The sequence below is a fragment of the Grampus griseus genome, assembly GCF_964374135.1.
Source record: "Grampus griseus genome assembly, chromosome: 4".
Taxonomy (NCBI): Eukaryota; Metazoa; Chordata; class Mammalia; order Artiodactyla; family Delphinidae; genus Grampus; species Grampus griseus.
Genome location: NC_138997.1, coordinates 66,840,418 through 66,852,578, shown reverse-complemented (window position 1 = coordinate 66,852,578; position 12,161 = coordinate 66,840,418).

The following is a 12,161-nucleotide window of genomic DNA, read 5'->3' as shown; positions in this document are numbered from 1 at the left end:
TAGGACCCCTATAATTCGAATGCTGGTGCATTTGATGTTGTCCCAGAGGTCTCTGAGACGGTCCTCAAGTCTTTTCATTCTTTTTTCTTTATTCCACTCTGTGGTAGTTATTTCCACTATTTTATCTTCCAGGTCACCTATCTGTTCTGCTTCAGTTATTCTGCTATTGATTCCCCTAGAGAATTTTTAATTTCATTCATTATGTTGTTCATCATTGTTTGTTTGCTCGTTAGTTCTTCTAGGCCCTTGTTAAACATTTCTTGTATTTTTTCCATTCTATTTCTAAGATTTTGGATCATCTTTACTGTCATTACTCTGAATTCTTTTTCCGGTAGACTGCTATTTCCTCTTCATTTGTTAGATCTGGTGGGTTTTTACCTTGCTCCTTCTTCTGCTGTGCATTTCTTTGTCTTCTCATTTTGCTTAACTTACTGTGCTTAGTGTCTCCTTTTCACAGGCTGCAGGCTGATAATTCCTGTTGTTTTTGGTGTCTGCCCTCAGTGGGTAAGGTTAGTTCAGTGGGTTGTATATGCTTCCTGGTGGGGGGGACTGGTGCCTGTGTTCTGGTGGTTGAGGCTGGATCTTGTGTTTCTGGTGGGCATGACTGAATCCATTGGTGTGTTTTGGTGTGTCTGTGAACTTAGTATGATTTTAGGCAGCCTCTCTGCTAATGAGTGTGTTGTGTTCCTGACTTGCTAGTTGTTTGGCATGGAGTGTCCAGCACTGTAGCTTTCTGGTCGTTGAGTGGAACTGGGTCTTAGTGTTGAGACGGAGACCTCTGGGAGAGCTCTCGCTGATTGATATTATGTGGGCCTGGGAGATCTCAGGTGGACCAATGTTCTGAATTCGGCTCTCCCACCTCAGAGGCTCAGGCCTGACAGCCGGCCAGATCACCATGACCCTGTAAGCCACACAGCTGGAGAAGATGGGGTATGAGTTGGGTGTCAGCCACTGCCCTGTTGTAGCTCTGTCTTAGCTATCTCCAAAGGTTCACCCAGATATATTGGGTTATTCCACCATTCCTCATAACTTGCACATGCCAGTCTGGGATTTGTAGATGTCCTCCTTACACTCTTCATTGAAACATCTTGCATTCATTGTGGTGAGAGATATGCTAATAGTGTTGGTTCTCTTCAGTTCAGAGACTGGGACAGTCTGAGCCTGCATGTGGCCAAGTCAGGAGCAGCTGGCCACCAATCTCAAAGTGATAACTTGTCAGATTCCAAGAAGGCTTTCTGCAGCACCCGAGCATTAGTCCCAAGCAGCTGCTCCACTCAGTTGCAGCACTGTGACCGGGGAACTCGGTGGGACCCTCAAACAAGGATTTCTGCTGGCCCTAGAGCCTGGCTTGCCCACCCAGGCAAGGAGCTGAGGAGAGTGTCTCCCGGCCCGTCCCACCAGAGGGGCAGACACCTGGAAGCTGCACAGCCGACAGCACAGGAGTTCTCATGTTTTTCTATCAGTGTGTATTCCCCACTCCCATAACCTTCCCCTCAAAAACTTAGCATCTGTAGTTTGTTTTAAAAAAGATTTCTAACAATTTTCACAGAATATGGGGATTTCTTATAGCTTATATGAAAATATTAAGTAGTGATGTTCTACATCATTAGCACATGACAAGACAAAACTTTCAAAATATTAATCCATAATTTCTCTGTGTTTTCTTACATGATTTGACCTTTTCGTCACTCAGAGGAGGGCTAATTTGGCTAAGAGAATGCAGTGGTCAAAATCTGCTTTTTGTGTTTCAAAAGCCTTGTAATTGGAGGGAAATTAAAGCAACTCACATTTTGAAAAATAAATATAGGAGAGAATATCTATGGTATAAAAGCCAGGTATTCTATCTTCGGACTAGATCAGAATGGAAAAAGAAAAGTATCAGAGTAGAAAGAGGGAGTGATTAGATGTGGGAGAATCCCTTTGAAAAAGGGTTTAGACTTCAAGTGGGATGAGCCTCAATTGGAGTGGGACAGTGAGAGACCAGTTAGGTTTGTGTAATCTAAGAGCAAAAAAAACAAAAAACAAAAAACAAAAAACAAAAAAATGGTGTGTGTATATTTCTTGGTAAACATTAGGAAGTTAGAAAGACCCAATTCTAGGAATATATATGTAATGTCTAGAAATGAGCTTACTTGGTTCTCCCTTGCACCAGTATAGTATAGGTGTACCTGAATAATTACACAAACTTAAGAGTACATTTGACATTAAACTAGACATCATGTGACATCCACAGAGATACTCTCCTGTCCTGGTATGGTGTGAAGCACTAAAGTGAACTCCAACAAGGAATGCTACTGAAAGTAAGAGCAATTAGTCAGACATTAACATGGGATGAAGCAGAGGCACTGGAATGGATCAGTGATGGATGATCATTCAGAATGATGAATGTTTCACTGAATGTCAACAGAGACTGAAGGCTACGAGGACAAGATATTACATACAAGATCCTTGCCATTCTGCAGGGTACACACAATTCTTGGCAGTAGGGTAGGGAATTTAAATGGACTGGTGTTAAGTTTTCCCGTCTCCACTGAATAGGAGCTTGAAATAAAAATTATACTGAATTATAAAAAATAAAGAAAATGACACTTCTGGCATATTTCTGGTTTTGGAGTGAGACATGCACCTTCTATGAATAAAGTCTGTGTTTCCTCTGAGGCACATCTTACATTACATTTGAACAATCAAATATGTCATTGTCTATGTTTGCTTTTTCTCATATACCTGAAAAATGGCAACAAAACTCAGACATTTTTAACTCATTTTTTCCGGATGATTTGTATTGGTTATCAACTGTATTACTTAAATTTAAAAAACAAACCCACAATATCTTTTTCTCTGTAGAAAAAAAGGACTTCTAAAATTATAACTAGAGTTGATATCTTTTCCATGTATTATATTCATCTCATGGAACATAATCACATTAAAGGATCCTAACTTAGGACCTCACCCCATCATGTTGTATGCCACATATAGTTTATAAATTAGTTAGCCACTTTCTCTCTACTTATATTAGCAATTCTAACCAGATGTTTTTTCAAAATTTATAGAGTATTTATTTTAAAAAAACACTTAGAAACAGTATGGTTAAGTCTTAGGTAGTAATATACTTTTCTAATTCACTTCTAGATTTTTATCAGTTTATATCAAGTTATACAAACTTGCTTAGGTTATAATATCTGATCCACTTCTGAAATCTCAGTATCAAAAATGTCTTTCTCTCTCTCTTTCATCATATCCTATTCATCCAATTTACTTATTAAAGAACCTTTACAGCAGTGATTCTTTGATTTCATCGAGATCTCTAGTCCACTTATTTTACCACTTTATCATTATTAACCGGAACTCTCCGGTGTTCATTTTTCCTAGTCTAGCGTACAATTCATACTCCATCATTGTCATTATTTCTTACTTTTATTTTGCATCCGTAGTACTATGGTGAACACATTAAAGTGATGTAAACCCCAATATCAATTTATTTTCTCCAGATCTGTACTACAGCACATAACTGCTTTGTTGACGTGAATCATTTCATATTACACATTTTAAGCAGGTAATCAAGACTACTTAACTCTCTTATAGGGCTTTCTTGTTGGGCTCATGTTCTCATGCCATGAAATATTCCTTCTCTCTTTTAACCCTAAATTTCTTCACCTTTAATCTGAGCTGAATATTCATCTTTTAACTCATTGAGAAAGTGGAAGCCACCAGAAACCATTTCCTTCAACATTCCACCACAAAATCTACAGATTTATCTATCCCACACCCATCTTCTCTTTCTACCCTACCACAGTTTAGAGTGTTACCCTTCTTACCAAAAAATAGTCCATCCCTGCATTCTTTGGATCCAGTTCCTTTTCAAAAAGCTCACTCTTGGGCTTCCTTGGTGGTGCAGTGGTTGAGAGTCCGCCTGCCGATACAGGGTACACGGGTTCGTGCTCCGGCCCGGGGAAGATCCTACATGCCGCGAAGTGGCTGGGCCCGTGAGCCATGGCCGCTGAGCCTGCGCGTCCGGAGCCTGTGCTCCGCAACGGGAGAGGCCACAACAGTGAGAGGCTCGTGTACCGCAAAAAAAAAAAAAAAAAACTCCCTCTTTTTGTCATATCTTATGTTTCCTCCCTCGAGATTCTCTTCCTTTATAGCCAGCTGATAATTCCTGCAAGCATAAAACATATTTTTGCTAGCTCCTATTCGTTCTGTGGACTGCATATTCCTTCCACCTTCTTTCTTGGCTTCTACAAAATTCACCTCATTGGGGTTTCCTTTTACCACTTATTCAATCTTCTTTGCCAACTCATCCTCCTAAACCAAACCTTTAATTGTTAAGATCCTCAGAATTCGGTCTTGGTCCTTTTATTCATTTCTTTTTGATTACTTCTCAGTAATGTCATTGACTCCAAAGAATTCCAGTGTCATCTGTATGCTGATGACTCAAAAATTATCTTTTCTCTCCACAGGCATCTCCTTTGACTATCTGTTTCTCTCAAATTGCATATCTTGCTCCTTTCAATAAATGCCACTATCACCCACCTGAGGCCAGGAATTCAGAAATAATCATTTATTATTAATAGTAATCTGTCATACAGAGTGAAGTAAGTCAGAAAGAGAAAAACAAATACCGTATGCTAACACATATATATGGAATTTTAAAAAGCGGTAGTGATGAACCTAGTAGCAGGGCAGGAATAAAGACGCAGATGTAGAGAATGGACTTGAGGGCATGGGGTGGGGGGAAGGGGAAGCTGGGATGAAGTGAGAGAGTAGCATTGACATACACTACCAAATGTAAAATGGATGGCTAGTGGGAAGCTTCTGCATAGCAAAGGAGATCAACTCAATGCTTTGTGATGACCTAGAGAGATGGTATAGGGAGAGTAGGAGGGAGGCTTAAGAGGGAGGGGATATGGTGATATATGTATACGTATAGCTGATTCACTTTGTTGTACAGCAGAAACTAACACAACATTGTAAAGCGTTTATACTCCAATACAGATGTGAAAAAAAGTAGTAATAATTTATATTAGTAACTATATTAGTAATTCTCTAAGCTAACAATTGCTCCCTCCTATCCTTTCCTATTGATTATAGCTCTGAAATATATTGATTACATATTTGAATTGTATACTGATTATATTTTGGAAATATCTGCCAATTTTTAGATTCTTTTACTACATGATTGTTCTTTATCTTGAGTTGCTATTAACTATTATCTGAATTACTAGAGATACCTCCTGTCCATTTGCTTCAACTTCTTCTCTACATGGCAGTAAAAGTGATCTTTTAAAATGTAAGTTGGATCACATTGTTCTACCAAAAAGTTTGAGTTGTTTCCCAAAGCTCTCAGAAAAAATTTAATGTTTACTATGATCTATACAGTTGGGCATGATTCACTTCTACTGAATCACTAAACTCACTTCACACTTGTGCCCCTCCATCTCCTTCCCCAGTCACATTGATCTTTTCTCAGTTGTGAGAATATGTGAAATTATTTTCATTACTTTGGGTGGAAATAAACATGTTGGACCCCAGTTCCCACTAAACGTGCCCACAACTTCCTCTTCATCTGATTGTTTCTTTTTCATTTTTAATTCTTATCTTACATGACATGTGCTCAAAGAGACTCTCCCTCACTACTTTATTTAAAGTAGTTTTTTCCTCAGTGATCTCGTACCTTTCTATTTTATTTCTTAGCTCTTATTCACCCTAAAAGTATTTTCTTTGTCCCTTTGTCTGTCTACTCTACTAGAGTGTACATTCCATGAGGTTAGGTACTCTTTCTCCTAGTTTACCACTTTTTCTCCAATACCTTTAATGGGGTCTGTCATACTGTAGATGCTCAGTAAACATATATGTTGACTGAATTGCTCCTCATCAAAGGTATTTTTGATAAATAGCCATCATTATATCTGATGGATATAAAGCTTGGCAGGACATTTTGAACTGTTTATCTTACTTCTTGTAATAATCAACCACACAGATAGGAAGATGGCTGTATTCCTAAGGATCTTTCATTTTTCCTATTCATGGTAACTTTTGCTACTTTACCTTTGCTTTCCAAATAAGACTATGGGAATTGTGCCCTAATCACAAATTTTAGGACATATTTGAAGTTTGGACACATTTTCTTACATTTGGAGGTGGGATGATATTGTTAAGAAAACTCCCTAAATAGGTGCTTGATTTTCACTAATACCTAATTCCAGACTTTATTATGGTCAGTGCTCTCATTCTCTATTGTAACACAACAAACTATCACCAAATTTAGTGGCTTAATACAACATCCATCTTGTTATTATTCTTTATAGTTTTTGGATCCGGGACTTAGGCAGAGCCCACAGGGAAAGACTTGCTTCTGCTCCACAAAATGTAGCCTCTCACTTGGGGTAACTCAAACAACTGGAGGCTAGAACAGTTGCGGACTAGCTAGGCATCTCTTTTCACATTATCTCAGGGTTTCTTCTTTTGGTTTCTCCACATCATCTTTTATCTTGGTGTCCTCAGTAACATAGCCTCAAGATAGTTGAACTTCTTACCTGGTAGCTCAGTATTCCAAGAGCAAGTGTTCTGAGAGCGGAAGAAGACGTCAGTCTCTTGAAGCCAGTACCTGAAAGCAGGTACAGAATCACTTCCACTGTATGCCATTTGCCAGAGCAGCCACAGAGCCTGCAAAGATTCAAGAAGCGGACACTTAGAGGAATGCCAAACAATTTGTAGCCATCTTTAATCAACCAAAGTAAGGTACTGAGTTTTAATTATAAGTAGAAAGACGTTATTAAAATAAAAACAAGTGAAGGGCAAATCTTTCTTATTAATGATGTTATTGAAAAATCAATGGGCATTTCTGCCAATTTATAATTGATAATTTATTCCTTTATGAAGATGAAGCATATATTGTATTAGCCTCATATTCTTTACTGAATGCTCATTCATCCCAGTTTTGGTGTTTCAAATGTTGGCAATTATTGATACTTACATACATCCCTATGCTTTTATGTCATCCAATTTTAAATAATAATTTGGCTGATCCAATGAAACTCTCCTCTAAGCCTTTCTTTTTCATTTTTTAATTCCTTTCCATCTTTTAGTAATAGAAAATTTATTTCATGGTGTGGTGTGTGGTTTTTGTTGTTGCTGCTATTTTTGGTCATTGTTGTTTTTCTTTTCTTTGTTTTGGACATTGTGGAAGGTGAAAGGGAGGAACCTCACATATTCCAAATGCAAGAATGAGGACCTATGCTGTGAACAACATGTGGGTTCTCTAATCATTTAAATGTTTTGTTTTATTTAATCCTCACAACAAACCTATCACAACAAATGCTCCAGTTATATAATTGAGAAAAATGTTTAATATGGGTTAATGAAATTGCACATTGGATTGAGAAATGTACCCATAATGAAGGCAGAAGGTCATTCCTTGAATTTATACTGATATTTTTATGGACAACATTAGTCTGGGTCTTGATCCTGATTCTGTAGGTACACAAGCTTTTAACTTTTACACAAATGTTAGATTAGTGGATATCTGAATTTCCTATTGGTTACAAAACTCCATGAAGGCATACATTCTTGAAAGAGATAAAATGTCTTTTGAAGTTCAGGAGAAAACAATTTTTGTTAGTTAATTGAGTTGTTTAAATAGATGGCAAATTAGAAAGCAGGACTTATGTTGGAAATTCCTTGACTATAATTCACTTTTACTTACACCTGGAAATAACTTTTCATGTGTCTTGAAATTACTCTTTGGTCTTGATCCATTTTCTGAACAATATTTCCTTTTTCATGAAAGTTAGCATGTGTTTACAGCTGAATAGTTTTTTTCATCTATTTCCTGACAGTAGAATTTTGGATGTCTATAGGACTCTGTTCATTTTGTGTTCTTTCTGTTTCTTTCAGTTCAAGCTGGCATTTTGCTGAATATGGAAATCTTTTAAAACTTTGTAGATCTCCTATTAATCTTTTTTTCTGTCCACCCATTTGACAAAAAAAAAAAAAAAAAAAAAAACAACCTGTAGATTTCTTCAAAATAAGCACTTTTAGAACTTATATTTCTCCTAAGGAATAATGTCCTTATACTTCTTAGGAGCACTATTTTTTATTCAGAGAATCTGTGAATTATACTTTTTAGGTCCTTAAAGGATCTTTTATCTGACTAAACAGTGCTTTCAGGCACTGTTTTTTCCATCCATCAGTTTCATTTTTCTTTTGGTCTGAAAATTTGTTGCCTTTTGCTTAATAACTAATTAATTAATTACTTCCAAAACAAGCATTTATTATCTCGTAAAGTTTCTAAAAATCAGAAACCCAAGGGTAGCTTAGCTGGGTGGTTCTGACTCAAGCTCTCTCATGACATTACAGTTAATCTGTTGGTGAGGTAGCAGTTATCTGACTGCTGAAGGATACACATCCACACTTACAACCATGGAAGTTGGCAGGGGCTTCAGTTCCTTGCTTTGTAGCCCTCTTCATGCAGCTGGCTTCTTCCAGAATGAGTGACCACAAGGGAGAACAAGATGCCACACTGCCTCTTGTGGCCTAGTCTTAGAATCAGAAACCATTAATTCTCCTTCATTCTATTAGTTAGAAGTGCGCCCCCAGGTCCAGCCAACACTCAGCACAAAGGCACAGATACCAGGAGTTGGGTATCACTGTGAGTCAACTTGGAGGCAGACTACCACAATGCATTTCATCGGTTTTGGATAATCCATGGTCAGTGCCATCTCAAGTTTTACTTTTGCTTTATTATTGCTCTTCTTTCTTCATACTACTCCATATACACTTTATATTTTCATCGTGGATTTTTTTTCTGTTTTCCACTTCATGTTTTGTTTTGTGCTTCAATCTCTATTAATTCTACTGACCCATATTCTAGTTTTCAAATTGTCTTTTCTGCTGGGTCTAATGAGATGTTAAATCCTTCTACTGAATTTTAGTTTGAACTATTGCATTTTTTAGCTTTAAGATTTACCTTTTGCTGTTTTTATTCCTGTTCTTTGTGAAATTCTTTATTTTAAAATTTCTTTAAATAAACATCCTAATCCTTACGATTTAAAAGTTCAATACCTATTATTTTCTCTATATCCACTTTTCACAATTTTGATATTTTGATTTTTGTCTTATAATACAGGTAAGCTTTAGTTTACATGCTGGAAATTGCATAATAAAAATAAAACAGATTCTGCATAATAGTATCTTCCTTCAGAAAGGATTTAATTTTCTTCCAGTAATTAGAATATGGGCATATCACCCTCCTAGTCAATGTTGATAAATTTCCAGTTTGCCTTTTGTCCCCAGGACCTAACACTTATAAGGTTGAACTGAAAGGTTGGGATGTTTACTTGGCCTCTCATACTTGAAAAGCCCTAAGTGCTAACTTCATCTCCCTAGTGTGATAAGACTGTTAAAATTTCTGCTTAGCTTTTAGAAGCTGCTATAGATTTGATATTTGCAAATATTACCCTAAGAATGTGAATCTGTGGAGTCAACCAACAAATATAAATTTTATTCAAAATGTTGTACTTGCTTCTCTCTGGTTCCCTTTCCTCTGTGTCTTGACCCATAAAGTCATACTTTATTTGTTAGACCTCAATGACAGTTTTTGTCTCCTCAGCCCAGTGAGACTGTTATAAGCTCTAGATCACTGTATGTTTTTGCTCGTTGCCCCTGAACAGTGAATAATCAAATTTCAAACCTGAGAATGGGTGGAAATTTAGCACTCACGTCAATATATTTCCCATCCTTCAAAAACTTTGTCTCTCAAATACTTGCTACCATATTTAATTCCTGATGCCTCCAAACACTGTTTTTGTATTTTAACCAGACTTTATAGCTGTTATTAGTGGGAGATTTAGTCTAATGTCATTTATTTTACCTATGCCAGAAGCAGAAGTCAAATCAAGTAATTACAACATATATGCACATTTAATACACAGATATGTAGTTTATTTTTTCACTTACTCATAATTAGTTCTTAAAAATGTTGAGTTCAGAAGCTCAGATTTAGCTATGGTTCTATAGGATGTACTGGGAGCCAGAGTATAGATATACTGGTTGAAGAGAACATTATGATACAATCTGGAAAAGAACAGATAAATATTTTTTTCTGATAGTAGAAACTTATTTCCTCTGATATCTGACATATCAATTGACCTCAAGCCCAACTTTGCTGAAACAGTATAGGACCACAAAATAGCAGATTACATTCTGTTTTCTTAAAGATTCTGCTTGGAACTACCAAAACCCAGAGAGAAAATATATTTCATTGGGATTAATGGATAATATCTATTGAATGCAAAAAGTTAAAACTATATTATGTCTACAGTTGTTAACACTTTAGCAAAGAGAGGATGTAATTTTATTTATAGATTCTTGCTTTGAACTGCATTTAACTTTCTCAAAAGTATCTTTGGGCAATAAAACTTTCTGTGATTTTCTAAAAATATTTTAGTTTTGGTTCTGGCTATTTTAAGTAAGAAAAGTTATAACATTTAAACTTTTTTTAGAACTAAGAACTAATGTGATAATAGAACAAGGCTTAAAGAAGTAAAGTTATAGTATATTAGAAAATGGCAAATATGCTTTAAGAAAACATTTTAACATTTACATTTTTTACACTCAAGATCAGATATTCTACTGAAATAATTATAGTGCCAACTCATTTTAGAAATTGGTCATTAAACTTGAAATTTATTGGCACAATTTTTCATTGTCTACATGTTACTACTTTATTTTTTTCAGGTTTTTTTAAAAAAATTATTGGAGTATAGTTGATTTAAAATGTTGTGTGGCACATTTAACTGAAACTCTACTCCCTTTCCACAAAACTTTGAAAAAAATCTAAATACATTAACATGTCCCACAAAACCATGCATGATCTGAGTCCTCATAATGCAGATGAAATTACCAACTTTCCAAGTTCATCTCGTGTCTCTACCTAGTTGCTTCCTTGTCTTCAGCCACTAGGAATTATGCTGTTCCTTCAAATTGTGAACTTATTCTCACCTAAAGGTCTTTTTCTTATTCTCTTAAATTGAAGAGCTCTTCTTCCAGATTTTTAAATGACTTTCTCAGTTGCTTCACTTATCTTTCCTTGTTTTTTACATTTTCAGATTCTCTCCTCGCATTATTGTAACAAAATAACATTACTCTGTTCTCTTACCCATACTGCATTTTAAAAATAGCTTCTAACATTATATATTTGTTATTTTACTTGCTTAGTATCTTTTTCCCACTAAAGTGTCAGTTCTGTGAGAAGCTGTATTATCAGCGCAAATATTAGTGCTTATAGAGAGTAAATAGTTGCTATTTGTTATTGAATAAAGGACTCCCAGGCCCTTCACACACACATACAAATAGAAAAAGACAGGATGTAACTAACAAAATAACATTTATAGAATTAATCATCTGACAAATATATGTTTCTATTGATTTTTATGCATAATTTCCTTGAGAAGCAAACTGATACTTTGATCCCATCTTTAGAGATGTATGATCCCATCTGTTTAGAGACACTAAGCAAGAATCAAAGCATTTGGATCCTAGTGATGAAACATAACTAGTAGTTAGGAGGTATGTGTTCCCTGGAGGGTGAGAGACAAGGTTTCAAATCCCAGGTTTGTCTTTTATAAGTGCTATTGTGTAATATTGGACAAGTTGCTCTCTACACCTCAGTGTCTCATCTATACAATCAAAATGATTGTAACTATAATACTTCATGAAGTGGAATAAACTAGGTACATTCTAAAACAGACTAATGAAACAATAAAATTTAGTTATTATTTTCACTATTAGTTCTTGTTTCAGGAGATACAGGCTATGAATGACCATTTATGTCTCCGAGGCTCATTTTTCTCATTTTCAAAAATAGAATTTGCAAAACTTAAAAATGTTTTTATCTTTGAAGGTAGAGAATAGTTAGTGGTTGCTCTTACCATTTAGAGTATCTCAACACTGAAAAACAATAATTAGGACTCTATTCTATTTTCTCTTTTCCAAAGTAAGTAAACAATCTCATGGCTTTTAATACCATTAAGGTTGACATTTTTAATTTTATTCTCAATCAGAGACCAGCTTCATGAAGAGCACAAAATCTGACTTTGCTGTTATTAAGGAACACTGTCAAACACACAACTCCTCAGCTACCATGTCTTTTCTTTGCCATGTGG